Source organism: Stenella coeruleoalba, assembly GCF_951394435.1.
Source record: "Stenella coeruleoalba genome assembly, chromosome: 9".
In the NCBI taxonomy this organism is placed as follows: domain Eukaryota; kingdom Metazoa; phylum Chordata; class Mammalia; order Artiodactyla; family Delphinidae; genus Stenella; species Stenella coeruleoalba.
In genome coordinates, this window is record NC_137155.1 from 24112182 (window position 1) to 24132214 (window position 20033).

General features: G+C 34.8%; 1 long non-coding RNA gene across 1 annotated transcript in view; it reads left to right on the top strand.

Moving 5' to 3' along the window:
* Positions 1-7223: 7223 nt before the first annotated feature.
* LOC307191796 overlaps positions 7224-20033 on the top strand; it is a 98270-nt gene continuing 85460 nt past the window's right edge. Inside the window, exon 1 of the long non-coding RNA XR_013829836.1 lies at positions 7224-7556. This is a non-coding gene — a long non-coding RNA (uncharacterized lncRNA). The remainder of the gene's footprint in view (positions 7557-20033) is intronic.

A 20033-nucleotide genomic window follows, 5' to 3' on the forward strand; every position in this document is an offset into this window, starting at 1 on the left:
CTAGAGAAAATGGTAAACCAGTAAAAACAGAGACAGTACAGTCATTTTTGGCATGAGAGCATAACTTATTTGAACAAATCAGGAAGTGTCAATAAAATGTAGTGACACAATATAAATGGAAATATGATATACTGTAGGGTTATAGATTAAAGAGTGTCTCTTCTCCTAATATACATGTCAGTCTAGCAAGATGATGGTCTAGCTCTCTGGTGTCTATCAGGCCATGGGGTCATCATGGGAAGATATAGTCCAGATTATGCAGAGATCCACAAATGGAACACTGCAAAAAGATAGAGGGATTTATGTCTTTATGCATTTCCAGAGATAATGTTTCAACTGGATAATTATAGTGTTTAACTTTGTGGAATGTCACAGAGTCCAGATTTTAAAAATACCGTAGTTGAAGCAGCCATTTATTAAAAATAGTTAATTCATTGATTTAGAAAAATATAAAAATGGAAATCAAAAAGAAAGAAAACACCAGATATTGTACTCCATTTCACAGAATTTCAAGTAAGAGGAGAATAATAAAGTCATCTGAGATAATATCTATGTGGTAGGTAAACCCTCAAACCAATTAATTTCTATCAAAATGATTATTAATAGTTTACATTATGTTAAATTTGCTCCCCATGTCAAATTTTTAAATGTGTAAACATTTATTAATTTTATCTTTAGAAAGTAGTGTATTTAAATATATAGGTTGATAAATTATGTTTAGCAGACTCCAATTTCACTTTATTTTTAATATTACAGTATCACTACCTGTGAGACATATAATACACTATTATTAAAATATCCGTAATCAGGGCTTCCCTGGTGGCGCAGTGGTTGAGAGTCCGCCTGCCGATGCAGGGGACACGGGTTCATGCCCCAGTCCTGGAAGATCCCACATGCCGCGGAGCGGCTAGGTCTGTGAGCCATGGCCGCTGAGCCTGCACGTCCGGAGCCTGTGCTCCGCAACAGGAGAGGCCACAACAGTGAGAGGCCCGTGTACCGCAAAAAAAAAAAAAAATCCGTAATCAAAGAAAGAAAAACTAATAAGTATAAAGATTATTCCATTTATCATACAATGTTTTTTAAATCTAAGCCTTAAAACACTTCAATTATATATTTTTACCAAGGTGATGTATAGTACATATATTTGTTCAATTCAAAATGCCCACCCCTGTTAAGGGCCCACCACCTACCTCACTACTGAACCAAGAACTTAAGGAAAGTAAGATGAATATGATACCATCCCTACCCAAAGGGAATTACAGTTTCATGGGGAAATGAAGAGACAAAAATAATTTAAATCTACTATAGTAATTTAGGTGAGGAAGATGTATTTAATTAAGTCTAAATAAAAATCAGAAAACTCCTCCCTGAGGAAGTAATACACATCTAAATGCATTATATGTTCTAACCAAACTAGAAATGAAAGGAAGTCCCTTCCAGGGAGAGGAAACAGTATGAACAAAGGAGCAGAAGTATGAAATGATATAGTACCTTCTCTCCTCTATCTCCTCCCTCTGTGTGTGTGTATGTATGTATGTGTGTGTGTGTGTTTATGTGTATAAAAAAGAGAAAATCAGTTCAAACAATGAGTGAAGTGTGAAGGAGTTCATGACAGATGATGAGCCTTGAATAGCAGATCACGATGACCTTGTTAAGTGATGATTTTTTTAAAGGGATGATATAATCAGATTTGTGTTTTAGACTCATTGATTTGAATGTGTTGCAAAGTTTGGGGGGGGTAAAATCCATGCATGAATCACATGGGACTCTGTTGCAGTTACTCAGGTGATAAGTGGTAAGGATCCAAGCTAAATCAGTATAAATACAAATGGAACAAAAGGGGACCACTTTTTTTTTTTACATCTTTATTGGAGTATAATTGCTTTACAATGGTGTGTTAGTTTCTGCTTTATAACAAAGTGAATCAGGTATACATATACATATATCTCCATATCTCCTCCCTCTTGCGTGTCCCTCCCACCCTCCCTATCCCACCCCTCTAGGTGGTCACAAAGCACCGAGCTGATCTCCCTGTGCCATGCAGCTGCTTCCCACTAGCTACCTATTTTACATTTGGTAGTGTATATATGTCCATGCCACTCTCTCACTTTGTCACAGCTTACCCTTCCCCCTCCCCATAACCTCAAGTCCATTCTGTAGTAGGTCTGTCTTTATTCCTGTCTTACCCCTAGGTTCTTCATGACATTTTTTTCCTTAAATTCCATATATATGTATTAGCATATGGTATTTGTCTTCTCTTTCTGACTTCACTCTGTATGACAGACTCTAGGTCCATCCACCACATTATAAATAGCTCAATTTTGTTTCTTTTTATGGCTGAGTAATATTCCATTGTATATATGTGCCACATCTTTATGCATTCATCTGATGATGGACACTTAGGTTGTTTCCATCTCCTGGCTATTGTAAATAGAGCTGCAATGAACATTTTGGTACATGACTCTTTTTGAATTATGGTTTTCTCAGGGTATATGCCCAGTAGTGGGATTGCTGGGTCATATTGTTGTTCTATTTTTAGTTTTTTAAGGAACCTCCATACTGTTTTCCATAGTGGCTGTATCAGTTTACATTCCCACCAGCAGTGCAAGAGGGTTCCCTTTTCTCCACACCCTCTCCAGCATTTATTGTTTCTAGATTTTTTGATGATGGCCATTCTGACTGGTGTGAGATGATATCTCATTGTAGTTTTGATTTGCATTTCTCTAATGATTAATGATGTTGAGCATTCTTTCATGTGTTTGTTGGCAGTCTGTATATCTTCTTTGGAGAAATATCTATTTAGGTCTTCTGCCCGTTTTTGGATTGGGTTGTTTGTTTTTTTGTTATTGAGTGGCATGAGCTGCTTGTATATTTTGGAGATTAATCCTTTTTCAGTTGCTTCATTTGCAAATATTTTCTCCCATTCTGAGGGTTGTCTTTTGGTCTTGTTTATGGTTTCCTTTGCTGTGCAAAAGCTTTGAAGTTTCATTAGGTCCCATTTGTTTATTTTTGTTTTTATTTCCATTCCTCTAGGAGGTGAGTCAAAAAGGATCTTGCTGTGATTTATGTCATAGAGTGTTCTGCCTATGTTTTCCTCTAAGAGTTTGATAGTTTCTGGCCTTACATTTAGGTCTTTAATCCATTTTAAGCTTATTTTTGTGTATGGTGTTAGGGAGTGATCTAATCTCATACTTTTACATGTACCTGTCCAGTTTTCCCAGCACCACTTATTGAAGAGGCTGTCCTTTCTCCACTGTACATTCCTGCCTCCTTTTTAAATCATATGTAAATGATGAAAAGGTAGATATGGCTAGTAGGGTTAAGGTGTAGCCTGACTGGCTCCCCAAGTCCCTATCTTGGGTGTTATATCGATGGAGGTGTCATTAAGTAATATGGGAAATGCAGGAAGAATACTGGGACATTGGCTGAGAGGAAGGAGAGAGTAGTGAATGATTATTTGAGTTTGGGTTACACATGAGACATCCAAGTGGTTATTCACTAGGTTTTATATATATATATATATATATTTTTTTTTTTTTTTCCTAAAGTTTAGAATAGAGATCAGGTCAAGAAGCAAATATCTGGCAGAGAAAATAGCATAAGGTTGTTAGTATCTTAGGTATAAATAAGGTAGGTCAAAGAAGAAAAGAACTTTTTTAAAAAGCCACTATTTAAGAAGAAGTCCTAGTAAGACCACACCACAATGGAGAATGGGAAAATATGATTAAAAAATATATAAGGCAAAATCAGTAGAAAGATTGTCAAAATGATGAATGGGAATGATGACTGCTAGATTTCGCTCAAAAGAATTCCTCTAAAAAGGGAGAGGGGATGAGAGAAGGGAAGAGAGAGAGAGAGAGAATGAATGAACAAACAGTACTTAGAACTGAAGAGTAGAGAGAAAGTTATTTAGAACAGGAGGAACTTGAACAATGGAGCTGATAGAGAAGAGAGCAGATCAGCATTGGTGCGTGCTTCTTTACAAGAAAGGAGGTGGAACCAAGAGCTCAGAAGCAGGAATTGGCCTCCATGGGGAAGGCCCCTGAAGTACTGAGGATAGAGAGAAAATATTACAATAGGGTAATGTAGATAAATTGGCCTGTAGGATGGGAGTGAAGTTGAGTTGTCTGTGATTGTGCATATCAATTCCTTAAAGAAAAACAGGAGGGGAGCTTGTAGAGATTGAGGAGAATAGGTTTGAGTAGAAGGATTAAAGAAAGCAATGAAAAGTATGACAAGGAAGCTAGCAAAAATAAGAAAGGTAAAGAAACACAGAGGTCTATTATACATTGTTAGTTAGGACTTGACTGCAATGTCAAATTCAGCATACAAATTCAGCATATTCCATCTATCCAAAGGTTAACTGTATAAGACCAAAATACATATATGAAATGGACTATAATATAATGGTTTTAGAAAACATAAAAGGGAACCCTAAGCAATCTGGAAATCATGAGAAAATGCTTGAAGATGTAAAACAAATGGAATTGAATTACAGGAGAAATGGAAGAAAGAGTATTGCAGCTCAAAACCTAAACTAAGAGCAACAGGGCCCTTAAGAAGGGAGTCAAATTGGGAGTCAATAAACTCAAAATTTTGAGTAGGCCTTAGGCTAATCATCAGAGTTTAGAAAGGGAACTTCATTCTGAAGAGCTGAATCAGATGAGCCCAGTGGGTTTTGCCCTCAGTCTGCAAACCAAGAATTTCTCTGGAAGGAAAATGAGCCATCTGCCAAGGGAGTTATACAAATATGGGGGTTGCAAAGCAACAAATCTGCAAAGTAGACCTTAAAGTAGCTCTGGAGTCTAGACTACCACACATAAGGCTGGATAAAAGCAAAGACAGACTTATCTGAGAGTGAAATACACTGAAGTCCCCAAATGCCAAGTGCAGATCTCTTCCTGTTCTGTTAAGGGTGGAGACTGGCTCGCTGCAGACTCACACCCCATTGAATCCTGATTGACAGTAAGTAAGGATGAGAGCCCTCAGCTGTGCTCCATTTAAAAACAGGTTCTTTGGAGAAATTTACCTAAATCAAGGTAGAAGAAAAGCACACCAGCTACTTAGGTAATTAACCTAACGCTTCATTTTCAAACATGAACAAGATACCACGGATCATCAGATAAAGAGAAGAAAAAGCCTGAATGAAAGGGACCAAGGTAAAGAAATCAACCTGGAAAACAAAAATAATTCAAGGAAGAGAAAACACACTTGTTTCAAGTTTTTGATTAGTATAACCACAGACAAATAATTAAAATAATAGTTAATATTAATTGAGGGCTTACTATGTGCTGGCCACAGTGTTAAGTGATTTGTAAGTATGAATATATGTAACCCTCGTAGATCATAAAGATCTAAAAATCATAGATCTGGGAACTATTTTTATCCTATTTTTCACAAGGTCCAACACATACATTTTAGAGTTTGGAGTTGAACACAGATTATTTGATAAACTGGGCTGTTAATATTCATGTGACATCCCTTAAACAAAAAAAGGCAACTGAAAAATAGTGCTTCAAATAAACAGAAACATTACTGGAAATTAAAAGTATGAATGAAATTAAAATAAGAAATAATAGCGAATTATATAATAAAATGAATCAAGTTTTGATATACAAGATAAAATACAAGATAAAAATCAAGTAATCCTCACAAACTTAAAGACATGCAGTATATCTGAGAAAATTTGGGAGAGGGAAATAGAGGATAAATCAAGAAATTTCACAATTCCAGAAACAATGTAGGGGAGGAAATAGTGAAAGAAACACACCTGAGTGAAATTGATTAAAAGGATCCACTCAGTTCTCAGTAAAATGAAGGAAAATAACCCATACTAGACAATTAGAAAAGTATCTCTCCCAACCCATACCTCTGACCCCTTACTATTATATAATTCCCCAGAATTATTTATTTTTGTGCTCCCTTCCAAATATACAGATGAAACTATCATTTTAAGTGTGAATAAACATTTTGTCAAAGATATTTAATTCTGCCATTAAAATTAATAAAAGCTAAAGTAAATTAAACATATAGGAAAAAAACAAGGAAGCAATTATTTCCTTACCCACAACTTACTCCCAAAATAACAAGTTTACTTTCAAAATCAGGGAACAACCAGTAATGAAAGAGCAGCATGAGTGACCATTTCATTATGCAATATTTTATTTGGAAAGACTAAATCTCAAAAGATAAAGATTGCATGATTCATAAGATGTTCTCAATAAAAAAGCTTATTTTATACAGGAATCCTTTTGCAGATACAAAGTTGTAAATTTTCCTGTAAGTTCAAAGTGAATTTTTTGATTCAGATTGTATTTAAGTACAGTTAAAACTAAAATAATACCTGATTTGAAAAGGATTAGATGTAGGTAGAGAGAGATAGTTTCTTCTAAAAGAAAATATGGACTTTTATCAGTTTTTAAAAATCATACAGATAGATCAATTTAAATATATCAGAAACACTTATTACAAAAAAATTTTAGATGTGAGCAACATATAATGAGATTAGAAAAATTTAGTTTTACTGCATTATAGATTTGTTGTTCACTTAAAATTTGAATGAAATTAATGGATAGAAAAGAAAAGCTTTCTCATAATGACCACTGCTTTTAAATAGCATTTTTAGATCTATGGTAGTTAATGAAGCTTACTTCAAGTGGTGGAATATAAAATGGGCAGTGATATTAAAATAGCACATCTTCTTAGATGTCTTCTTTTTGTGTAATGCATAGGTGGCAGCTCTATGTATTTTGGCAATGCTGTGCATTTCCTGTTACATCTCATCAGGAAGCACATAATATCAGGTTGTTCCACTTTTAATGATGTTAAGATTGATCAGAGGAGTTGTGATACTATTTGAGACCCAGGCGCAAGCCATACCAATTAAATCTGAATATCCAGGGCTGAGAGCAAGGCCTCAGTAGTTTTTAAAATTCCCCAGGTGATGCTAATATGTGACAAAGTTTGGGAACCAGTGGATTAAAGTGACGCTAACCTAATTCATCTATTTACTTAATTCCGTTTTAGTGTAATGATCATTGCTTAGATCTATTATTTCTTTACAGTATACTAATGATGGCTTTTAAAAATTCTATCATTATTTCTGATCTCATTAGTCTCATTAGCTGGACTTCTATAAAGAAATTTTCCTCATCAGTTATTTGATTACTGTAAAGTACAGTTTCTACAAGAAATCTGGACTAAATTTGTCATATTTACCTTGACTAATATTAGAAGCGGTGTTGGCTAATTATAGCCTATGTACTGTATATGGCCCGTGCCTCTTTTTGTATGGCCCATAAGCTAAGATTGTCTTTTACATTTTTCACTGGGTATTAATAAAAATGAAGAAGAATATGCAACAGACACATTTTGTAGACTTGTTGAAGAAGAAGGAGGAGGAAGAGGAGGAGGAGAAGGGGAAGAAGAAACAGAGACTGGGTATGGAACCCATATTCTAAAATATTTATTATGTGGTCTTTTACAGGAAGTTTGCCAACCCCTGGTTTAGAATGAAGAGTTTGTGTCCTAGCAATCACCAAAGGTAAAGAAAACAAGTAAGGTTTTTTTCTTTTTAAATATACTCATGGACTTTAAAATAACGTGTGGTTTCAATCATTGCAGTTACTATTTTCTTTGATACTACAGCTCTCCTACATGTTAGGCCAGTGGGAACAATTTCAGTGGTTCCCTAGTTTTGTTTAGTTAGTTTTGTTTGGAATTTTACTGGATTCCAGTGATACTGGATAACTTCCTTTGTTTCTGGCACAAGATGCTCCTGGACCATCTTGTACTTTTCTTGCCCCAGACCTGTAACCAACCATTTCTTCAAGAGTCATGGTTCCTTTTAGTGGGACGTCATACATAAAGACCCAAATCTGGATGTTAGTGGTGCTAATTACTGCTGAATTTCATCATTTGTAGACTAGGTTGTTATTTTTCTATGCTTTTTCAATGAATGGAGCTTGAGAATACTTATTTGTTTTAGAAATATAAAAATAAACTATTAAATCTTTCTGCTATTCCAAAATCACTTATAAGACTATAGATATTTTTCATAACTCATGTGATTTTATAACTATATCTTTTCTTTTGTGCTGAAATCTTAATTTATAACATTAACATACCTTCCTTGTTTAAAAATAACAATACTATTAATGGATACAAGTTAAAATTATGTAGCCTTGTTTACGTGTATTTTTGTTTAAAGACACGTTATTTAACATGTACTGTTGATTCATTAGCATTGAACTCAAAGCCAACAGAGCTATGACTTGTTTTTTGAATGAAACTTGCTCTTGACTTCTGAATTACAGACACATTTTCTCTGTAAGGCACATAATAGCCTACTTGCACTTAGGAATACTAGATAGCACTATGCTTGGGGTCCATTTTAAACAACAAATCACCATCAAATAAAGCACAAAAATGCAGGAAACGTAGCACTAAAGAGATGGTGAGGAGAACACATTTTTACAGTAATAGAGCTGAAACAAGGCAGAACATCACCTTTTTGACCTTCACAGGGAACTTGTACATTGGGGAACTCAAATATACATGAATGACTGTGAAAGATCCATGAGTATTGATTTTGGGGTTTCAAATCAATTATAGCAAGTAGACAGATTCTCAAATATGGAATCTGTGAATATTGAAGATTAGCTGTATGTGAAAGATTCATAGGTAACATATAAACAGGGAAGAGATATGATATGGGAAGAGTGGGAAAGGGTTATATCAGGTTGACTCCAAACTTAGAAATTTGGAAGAATTTGTGCATGAGACAAGAGCATTACAGATTTTAAGCTGAGGAGTGATAAGACTGTATTTTGGTTTTATAATGATCACTTTATTTATGTGGTGGGGGAGAAGGGTATGGTGAGAAAGAAGTTAAAGACTGATCAGAAGCTATAGTACTAATCCTGGTAAGAAATTGTAAGGCCTATCTACAGCAAGGAAGTGGCAGTGGCACAGTGTGAAAGGGCTGGACATGATGACAGATTCAGGGTGAAGGATAAATAAAAAGGGAGGAATCAAAGTTGACTTTATGGGTGATAGAGGTGCCATGTACCAAGATAAGAATTAAAGGATAAAAAGCCAGTTTCAAGAGGGAAAAATGGAGAATTAAGTTTAGTCAGTGTAGGGGAGGAAAGTCTTTCTTTACTGTCTTAGTACTTAAGATTAAACTGACATAAGACAGATTAACAGGAGAAAACCATACAAGTATTTTTTAAATTAATTAATTAATTTATTTTATTTTTGTCTGCCTTGGGTCTTTACTGCTGCATGTGGGCTTTCTCTAGTTGTGGCGAGCGGGGGCTGCTCTTCGTTGCGGTGTGTGGACTTCTCATTGCAGTGGCTTCTCTTGTTGTGGAGCATGGGCTCTAGGCATGCAGGCTTCAGTAGTTGTGGTTCACAGGCTCTAGAGCTCAGGCTCAGTAGTTGTGGCACACAGGCTTAGTTGCTCTGTGGCATGTGGGATCTTCCTGGACCAGGGCTTGAAACCATGTCCCCTGCATTGGCAGGTGGATTCTTAACCACTGAGCCACCAGGGAAGTCCCCAAACCATACAAGTTTTAATTTTTTTTTTTTTTTTACATATACATGGGGACCTTCACCAGAAATATGAAGATCCAAAGAAGCAGAGTTGAATGCTTACATTGAGTTGGACAAAGAGTAGTAATTTGTGAAAACATGACAAAGCAAAGGGTCTTGGCCTGCGGTAGTTAATCAATGGAGAAGGGACTAGGAGGATAAAACTTATTTTAATAAGGTTTGTTTGTACAGATATTTCTTGATCTTGACTTCCCATCCTTGGTGATGAAAATGTTTCTTTCCTTCTGGTATAGGGAAGACATCTTTTACCTGGGAATTTAATCTATTTGTAAGGAAAAGAAGGAAGTTCAGAGTATCTTTCTTACATCTGCTGCTTTTCAAGTATATTCAACGCAAAATAGTCATTATGCCAAATCAACATATTTTGAGGTAGTGCATTCCAAACTCCTTCACCATGTTAAGTTTTAATTGCCTGTAAGATATCCAAGCATAGGTTTCCAGAAAATACTTAGGCATATGTATTAGCTTTTCAGTGAAATTTAAGTAATGATGATTGGGCTGAAGGCTGAATTAAAAAAACAGAACAAAGCAAAAACAAAATAAAGGTAAGAGGTTAAGTGATATGGAAGAATCTGTGAAAGAAACAATTCTTTAAAAAGTGGCCAGTCATCTGTTGATGGACACTTAGGTTGCTTCTATGTCCTGGCTATTGTTAATAGAGCTGCAATGAACATTGTGGTACATGACTCTTTTTGAATTATGGTTTTCTCAGGGTATATGCCCAGTAGTGGGATTGCTGGGTCATATGGTGGTTCTATTTTTAGTTTTTTAAGGAACGTCTATACTGTTCTCCATAGTGGCTGTATCAATTTACATTCCACCAACAGTGTATGAGGGTTCCCTTTCTCCACACCCTCTCCAGCATGTATTGTTTGTAGATTTTTTGATGATGCCCATTCTGACCGGTGTGAGATGATATCTCGTTGTAGTTTTGATTTGCATTTCTCTAATGATTAGTGATGTTGAGCATAGTTGAGTTATTTGTAGTGAGGTGGATGGACCTAGAGTCTGTCATACAGAGTAAGTCAGAAAGAGAAAAACAAATACCGTATGCTAACACATATATATGGAATCTAAAAAAACAAAAAAAAAAGTCATGAAGAACCTAAGGGCAAGACGGGAATAGAGATGCAGACCTACTTGAGAATGGACTTGAGGACACGGGGAGGGGGAAGGGTAAGCTGGGACAAAGTGAGAGAGTGGCATGGACATATATACACTACCAAATGTAATATAGATAGCTAGTGGGAAGCAGCCGCATAGCACAGGGAGATCAGCTCAGTGCTTTGTGACCACCTAGAGGGGTAGGATAGGGAGGGTGGGAGGGAGGGAGATGCAAGAGGGAAGAGATATGGGGATATATGTATATGTATAACTGATTCACTTTGTTATAAAGCAGAAACTAACACATCATTGTAAAGCAATTATACTCCAATAAAGATGTTTAAAAAATAAATAAATAAATAAAACAAAACAAAAGTGGCCAGAATGGTAAGAAGGAATTGGAGAGTGTTTTCATGGAAGCTTAACAAGAGAGAGTTTCAACAAAGAAGAAGTAGATAATGATGTTAATTATGGCAAAGAAGTGAAACAAGTTAAACTCAGAAAGACATCCAAGAGATCTGGCAATTAGGAGGGACTTGGTGACCCTAGCGAAGAGAGTTTCACTGTAATGAAAGCCAGATTGGTTTAGACTGAGAGGGAAACAGATGGTTAAAAATTCTAGGCAGCCTATTTATGATCAAGCACAAGAATTCAGGTTTGTCAAGGTTCAAATCCCAATTCTGCCACTTGAAAACTGTGTAGATGTTGAAAACTGATTTAGTGTCTCATGCTGTTGTTTTGTCATCTGTATAACAGATTTGGTAATAGTACTTAAATCATAGAGCATTATCTGAAATAAATGAGTTAATGAACTTGTGCTTAGAATACTGGCATAGAGTATGCACTTAATAAACTTATAATTAAAATGCATTCTGACCCTAAATTTTTATACTAGACACTGTTTGAAAACACTACAATCAAAAAGAGCATCTATATAACTTTAAATCTATTTATTGGAAACAAAAAAGGAGATATACACCCTCTACAAATATCTTTAAAAATTTGAAAGTCCTTGTTTATTATTAAGCAAAAACTGTAGAAAATTTAATTTTATACTTGAATTTCACATAACCAATGTTTATTTTTAACTTTGAAATCAGGTTCTCTTTAAAGAGTCTTTATAATATTTCTTGTACATACTTAACTTTAGCATTTATGTTTAAAAATGCATTTTGTACCATACATTATAATTTTTTACATCTTAGTTTTACATAGGCTTAAAAATGTTTTAAATTTCTGAAATAAAAAAATTAGTAAGAAGAAAAAAAAGTACCTTTATTTTATTTGATTTCCAGTTTAATCAAAATGTTATGTTTTATTTATCCTTTCACATCATGAAGTGTTGAAAATTTTTTTAATGTTGTGGTTTTCTTGGACGTTGCATTACCATGAAACTGCAATGTTTTAAGTGTGAAAGCATTAGAGTTTCAAGTTTGATTTGGCAGGAATACTTTTCTTTGGCAAACCTTCAGCTTCAAATACCTACATGCCTATTTGTGGTTTCTTATGGTTTTAGACCTCTTAGGGGAGAAAGAGATTGGCTTAATATGGTTAAAAATATCTTTGTGGGGTGCTGGCAGGTAAAAGGGAAACAGACAAGAAAAGACTGACTACATAAAAGATTCTCAAAAGATGTCCCAAGAGGAAAAGAAAATTATTCTGTTAACTATGTTAAACAGAATACCCATATTAGGTACAGTTCATACTTGACAAAATTGTGCTTGATATTTATTTTAGCTGGATTTGCCTTGGTATTAATCCCAGCTATTCAGTTTTCTATTTCTGGAACTTACTGTTAAGAGTTGTCTTTACATTAAAAAATGTCTCTTCTCTCCTGATCACTTCACAGTTGTCTCACCAGATCCTCAGGCTCAATTTCTCCAAATACATAATTATCAACTCTCTCCTATCATTCCATTTCTTCCTATACAAGTGGATTTTTATCATTTTGGAAGGTTCAGGATCCCTTTTATTGTTTTCCCATAATTCAACAAAAAGTTTTGGGTAGCTAATATGTGCTGTACACTATTTATATGTGCTAGTGACAGAGAAATGAGGAAAAAATGTTCAAAGATCCCAGTATGAGACATTCAACTTAGAGAGCAGTCAAGTCTACAGTACTTATTTAAAATCATTGTAATCAAATCTTTCTAATGAGGCACAATGAGAACAATTCATAAGAAGGCCTAACCTTGTTTGAAATCAGACAATAAAGCCAAACTCTGGAAGTGAAAGCAGAAAACAGCAGGTGTGAAGCCTTCAGGGAATAATGATCTCCAGGTATTCACAGAGCTGTAAAAAGACAAGTAAGGCTGCAGTTAAAGCTTGGTTGGTAGGCAAGGGTTTGCAATAGTATGTGAGCTGACTATGAAGATGAAGTCAGGGGTTATGTCATGCAAAACTTAAAACATGTTAAGATATTTATCGAATGCTTTCTAGGTACTTTTTAAAATCTACTATTATTTAAATTCATTCAATTTTTACAATACATTTTATCCCCACTGTATAGTACTCAGTCACATTTTAACGATACATGCTGGTTGGGCCCAGAAAACTAGACACAAATGAGTACATTTTTGGCCTTATCCTTCCAGCTGTGATGGAGCTGCTTTCAAGAGACAAACTCTCCTGCTGCGAATAAGTATAAAAGGTATAAAAAATTTTTTTAAATAGCTGTTAGGAGGCATTAGAATAGTACCTAAGGCAGACAGGACTTGAGGGACTAGGTTGTTAAGACAGGAAAACACATTAAGATAAGTCCTAAATTCTTCACTGATTTTCAACCCAAGGTGTTAGCATATGTGTAACTTATGCAGACTGATCAGTAGCTTAGTGCTTTTGGAAGACAATAGAGTAGATAGACAAAAAAATGGATTTGAGGACTACAAATTAGTTCTACAAGTTACAACTGAAGGGCTGAGATCACAAAGAAAACAAAACTATAAGGAAATGAGCATATAATTGTGCACTGCTTTTTCTGGAGGTGTTTCCTAATCCCTCTGTTGCATATGGTAAGTGGCCAAGAAGCCAAGCCTCAAGCAGCAGAATCTAAAAAGCTAAGCAAAGTTTTAACAGTAACATAGGGCTAGAGAGACAAAAACTGGAGCTCAGGACCTAATAAGAAGGAAGGCACCTGGAACATAACCCAGGCCTTCAGCTGAGATTTCTGAAGGGCTCGCCATAAGAGGAGAGACAAACAGGATCATTCTTCACAAGTGCTGAAATATAACCCAAGTCTGCATATTAATCTGTACCTATTCTAATAAAATGCCAGATAAACTAAATCTCCCCTGAAATAAGATAAACTAAGAGAATAAATAATTTTTATGTATAATAGTTATTCAAATCAGCAATTGTAGATATATGAGGAGCATCAATCAATCAAAAAACAAGAAAAAGACCTGAAAATAAGGTTATTGGATTGGTGATCCATATACTCTAATTTTTAGGCATGAATTTTAGAAAAACGGTGTTCAAGAAAACAGATTTTTAAAAAGCCAAAACTTTTCACCAGGAAACTTTAGACTATTAAAAACAATCAAATGGCAATTCCAGAGTTGAAAAATATAACAACTTTAAATAAGAATTCAATAAATGGGGCCAAATAGACACTGCAGAAAGACAGTTGATGAACTACAAGATTGATCAGTTGGAATTGTTCAAACTGAAGAAAGGTGAAGAAAAATAATTGAAAAAACAAAAGAATTTAAGAGGTATTTGGATCACAGTAAAAATTCTGACATATAGGTAACTGGGATCCTAGAAAAAGAGGAAAGAAATAGAGGGGCAAAGCCAGTATTTGAGAAGATACTGGCGAAAAATATTTCAAAAGGTAAATTAGACATCAAGCCACAGAGAGAAAAAGCTCTACAAATATACAACAGGATAAATGCAAGAAAAACATACCTAGCCACTAAAATAAAAAAACTAAGAGAAAATTTCAAGAGTAACCATTATTTTTAGTAAGACTGACTGCTGACATTTCAGTAGAAACACTAGAAGACAAAAGAAAATTGACATTTCAAAATGATAAAAGAATAACTGGGAACCTAGGATTTTATCTAGGTTGGGTCCCACAGAATGTGAAAAAGAGCTGTGGATAGCTGGAGGCTCTTGGCACCAGCACTGAGGTTCTTCCCATGTGAAGCAAGTAGCAGCAGAGGTTGGACCTGGTAGGAAGAGGCTGCCTTAGCCCTCATAATCTGCGTAGACCCTTACTCCTCCACCTACCCAAATGCACTGGCTACAGAGTTACTCTTAGCACTCCACATCCAGCAGCTTATCTCAGCTTCTTAAAGAATTAGATGGAAATTTCCATAATGCTGCTGTACGTGATACGGATATCATTAGCATGTTACTGGGAGGAAGTGTTCCAAACACAATATTTTCAATGAGACATTCTCTTTAGATATTTGTCCTTAAATGCTTCAGATACTTTTGCAATCAACATGGAATGATCAGCGCTATTGAGTTGTTCTTAGTTTAGACATCAATTAGCACTTAATAAAAAGTTCTCTTCAGAGACTGAAGCTCCATGTTTCTTAAGGAACATAACAGAGATAATAACACTTTGAGAATTTCAGAAACATGGTACTTTTGTGTTCCTGTGCTGTGTTACAACCAAGCCAGTTGCCACCAGAAAGCAAGAGCTCCTTCACCACTTTCCCAGGAACCTCAAAGGAATAGAAGCTCTTACAAAGATTGGTTTCTCAGAAGCATTCAAGCAACTGAAGCTGAAGAGAATTCCTAAGGTAATGGTCAGCTTTAGACCATTTTGTAGACCAGCTACAAAATGAAGCTACAGATGTCTCTATTATGAAGATGGAAATTCTGTGCCATCCACTATGGTTTGAATACAAGGCCCTACCTAAGATCTGATTTACAAAGAAAAATATACATTAAATCCATTGCTATTTCTATCAGTTACTAAAAAGAGTTTAAAGTCTTTTGTTGGCTTTCTCTAGAAACTACAGACTCAGGAGCATTTTGAATGTTTGATTGCTGGTGTAATAAGTGATTTTGTATAAGATCCAGGAGAAAAGATTAGAGTGAGTTGTTTCTCTGTTCTAGTTTTGTTTTGAGGTAAGACCTGATATGTGTGAAATGCCATTTGATCGGATTTTCCTTGGTAGAAGTATTCAGTCTCACACACTTGTTAATAGAGTGTGTTAGAAAGAATTTAGGTCAGGAGTCAATTGTGTAACTGAGTCAGAAACCTTTACCTTCAAATCTGAGTTGGATGTTTTGTTTGTGAACACAGATTATAAAGGCTAAGCATACTTAAGAAGAAATGTGTCATATGTGAAGCAAGCTGAAGTTTTCATTTGGGCCTTTTTGAGTAAGCATCATAGTATTATGTAAAAACTAAATTTTTTTTCAGAATCTTTGATCTTGTTCACAACGAAAATATGCATTACTGTACCTAAGGAATCTGATACAATGTCGTGTTTTGTTGTTCATCCCTAAATATAAATTTTCTCTTTTGAGTTCAGTGGAGGAATGGAATGATACTGTTTTCTTCCAAAGAGGGAATAGTAAATATTTTAGCAATAGGATTTGTCTATTCTTTTCAGCACTTAAGTATTTAGGGTTACATGGAAATGTTCTAGGAAAGTATAGTGCTTTGAAAAACAGGTAGATTCTAGTTTAAAATAAGGTACTGTAGCTTTTTTTTAATTTTTAAAATTTTTATACAGTTTTAAAGGTTACTTTCCATTTACAGTTACTACAAAACATTGGCTATATTCTCCATGTTGTACAATAAATCCTTGAGTCTACCTTATACTCAGTAGTTTGTACCTCCCACTCCCCCACCCCTATATTGTACCCCCTACACTGATAACCACTAGTTCGTTCTCTGTATCTGTGAGTCTGCTTCTTTTTTGTTATATTCACTCATTTGTGTGTCTGTATGTTTTAGATTCCACACATAAGTGATACCATACAGTATTTGTCCTTCCCTGTCTGAATTATTTCACTTAGCATAATGCCCTGCAATTCCATCTATGATGCTGCAAATGGCAAAATTTTTTTCTTTTTTATGGCTGAGTAGTACTCCATTTTATATATAAACCACATCTTCTTCATCCATTTATGCATCGATGGACACTTAGGTTACTTCCATATCTTGGTAATTATAAAAAATGCTGCTATGAACATTGGAGTGCATGTATCTTTTTGAATTAGAAGTAAAACTGTCACTGTTTGCAGATGACATGATACTATACATAAAAAATCCTAAAGACACCACCAGTAAATTATTTGAGCTTGTCAATGAATTTGGTAAAATTTCAGGATAAAAAATTAATATACAGAGCTCTGCTGCATTTCTATACACAAATAATAAAGTATCAGAAAGAGAAATTACAGAAAGAATCCCATTTACCATTTCATCAAAAAGAATAAAATGCCTAGGAATAAACCTACCTAAGGAGGCAAAAGACCTATACTCCAAAAACTATAAGACACTGATGAAAGAAATTGAAGACAGCACAAACAGATGGAAAGATATACCATGTTCTTGGACTAGAATAATTAATATTGTTAAAATACTACCCAAGGTTGGGCTTCCCTGGTGGCGCAATGGTTGAGAGTCTGCCTGCCGATGCAGGGGACATGGGTTCGTGCCCCAGTCTGGGAAGATCCCACATGCCATGGAGCGGCTAGGCCCGTGAGCCATAGCCGCTGAGCCTGCGTGTCTGGAGCCTGTGCTCCGCAAACGGAAGAGGCCACAACAGTGAGAGGCCCACGTACCGCAAAAAAAAAAAAAAAAACTACCCAAGGCAATCTACAGATTCAATGCTATCCCTATCAAAATACTACTGGCATTTTTCACTGAACTAGAACAAATAATTTTAAAATTTGTATGGAAACAGAATAGACCCTAAATAGCCAAAACAATCTTGAGAAAGAAAAACAGAGCTGGAGGAATCACTCTGCCTGACTTCAGACTATACTACAAAGCTGCTGTAATCAAAACAGCATGATACTGGCACAAAAACAGACACATAGATCAATGGAGCAGAATAGAGAGTCCAGAAATAAATTCACACACTTATGGTCAATTAATCTGTAAGAAAGAGGCAAGAGTATAAAATTGAGAAAAGACAGTTTTTTCAATAAGTGGTACTGGGAAAACTGGACAGCTACATGTAAAAGAATGAAATCAGAACAATCTCTAACACCATATACACAAATAAACTCAAAATGGATTAAAGACCCAAATGTAAGACAGGATATTGTAAAACTCCTAGAGGAAAATATAGACAGAACACTCCTTGACATAAGTCAAGCAATATTTTTTGGATTCATCTCCTAAAGTAAAGGAAATAAAAGCAAAAATAAACAAATGGGGCCTAATTAAACTTAGAAGCTTTTGCACAGAGAAGGAAACCATCAACAAAATGAAAAGACGGGCTACTGAATGAGGGAAAATATGTGCAAATGGTGTCACTGATAGGGATTAATATCCAACATATATAAACAGCTCATACAACTCAACATCAAAAAAACAACCCAATTAAAAAATAAGCAGAAGAACTGAATAGACATATTTTTTTTCTAAAGAGGAAATGCAGTTGGCCAATAGGCATATGAAAATATGCTCAACATTGCTGATTATCAGGGAAATGCAAATCAAAACCACAGTGAGATATCACCTCACACCTGTCCGAATGGCTATCATCAAAAAGAACACAAATAACAAATGTTGGTAAGGATGTGAAGAAAAGGGAACCCTTGTACACTGTTGGTGGGAATGTACATTAGGCAGCTGCTGTGGAAAACAGTATGGAGCGTTCTCAAAAAACTAAAAATAGAGCTATCATATGACCTAGCAATTCTGTTCCTGGGTATATATCCAAAAAAACCAAAAACACTAATTAAAATAAGATTCTGTAACTTAAAAAAAATAACGTGTAAAACTTTATTGCAGATATTTTTCTGTTTGAAATAGTTATCTGTGTCACACCTTGTTTTATTAAAAGAAAATTTACCCCTGTGATTAAAAAAAAAAATGAAAGCAAAATAAAGATGTTTTCAGGGAAAAAAAAACCCTAAACAATTTGATTTAAGCAGATGTCTTCTAAAGGAGCTCTTCAAGCAGAGGGGAAATTACCTATAATGGAAGCATAAAAATTCACGAAGGAATAAGAAACACCAGAAAGGGTAAATAAATAAGCAAATACAAATTAATGCTGACTGTATAAAATATTATTAATATGAGTCAATATATTAAGAAAAAAAGCACGATAGACTAGAGAGAAGTAAAAGGAGATCTAAGATCTCTGCAGTGTCTTAGAAATGATGAAAATACTAATGTACATCACACTGTAGAAAGTCAAGGATGTACATTGCTATCCCCAAGGTAACCATAAAAAAAAAAAACTTGAGAGAGTATCAGGATAATTAAAAGGAAATCGACAAAGAAAGAAAGGAGGTAAAGGAGATATAGTAAAACGGTAGCTGTAAAACTAATTGCATTACAAGTAAATAGATTAAAAAGTCCTACCAAAAGCAAGATTGCCAGATTGCATTAACAAATCAACAACGGCATTCTGCTTACAAGAGATACATGTTAAATCTAATGACAGAAACATTTTAAAAAATTTTTAAATATTTAAAAATTTGTTGTGTAAACACTACCCACAACTAATGAAATCTTGAATAGCCATACAATATCAGATAAAGATTCTGTGGCAAGAAACATTACTAGAGATGCAGTGGATATTTAACAGTGATAAAAGGGTCAATCCATTGAGCAGATATGAAATTCTAAATGTGTTTGCAGCTAATAACATAGTCACAAACTATATAAAGCAAAAATCAATGTAATTGTAGAAACAAATAGAAAACTCAAAAAGTATTATGGTAATTTTTAATAGACTTTTCAAACAGCTGATACAAAATGTAGAAAAAACAAACCAGTGAAGATATAGATTTGAATAACAACATTAACAAACTAGCTCTAATTGACATGTATAGGGTACCATGTTCAATAATTGCAGCAAAATCATTATTTTCAAGTGCAGATGGAACATTTACCAAAATGCTGAAAGGAAGTCTTAATACATTTCTAAGGATGTAAATAATATAGAGTATATTTGTAGACCAGTTGAATTAAACAAGAAAGCAATAGGAACAAGATGATAAAAATATTACATAAACTCTTTCAAAGAATGTAAAAAAGAAGGAAAAACCATTATGCTTTATGAGACGAGCATAAGCATGATATGAAAACCTGATAAGTACATCACAAGAAAGGGGAATTATGAGTCAGTCTTTCTTATAAGCATCATAACAAAAATTCAAAACAA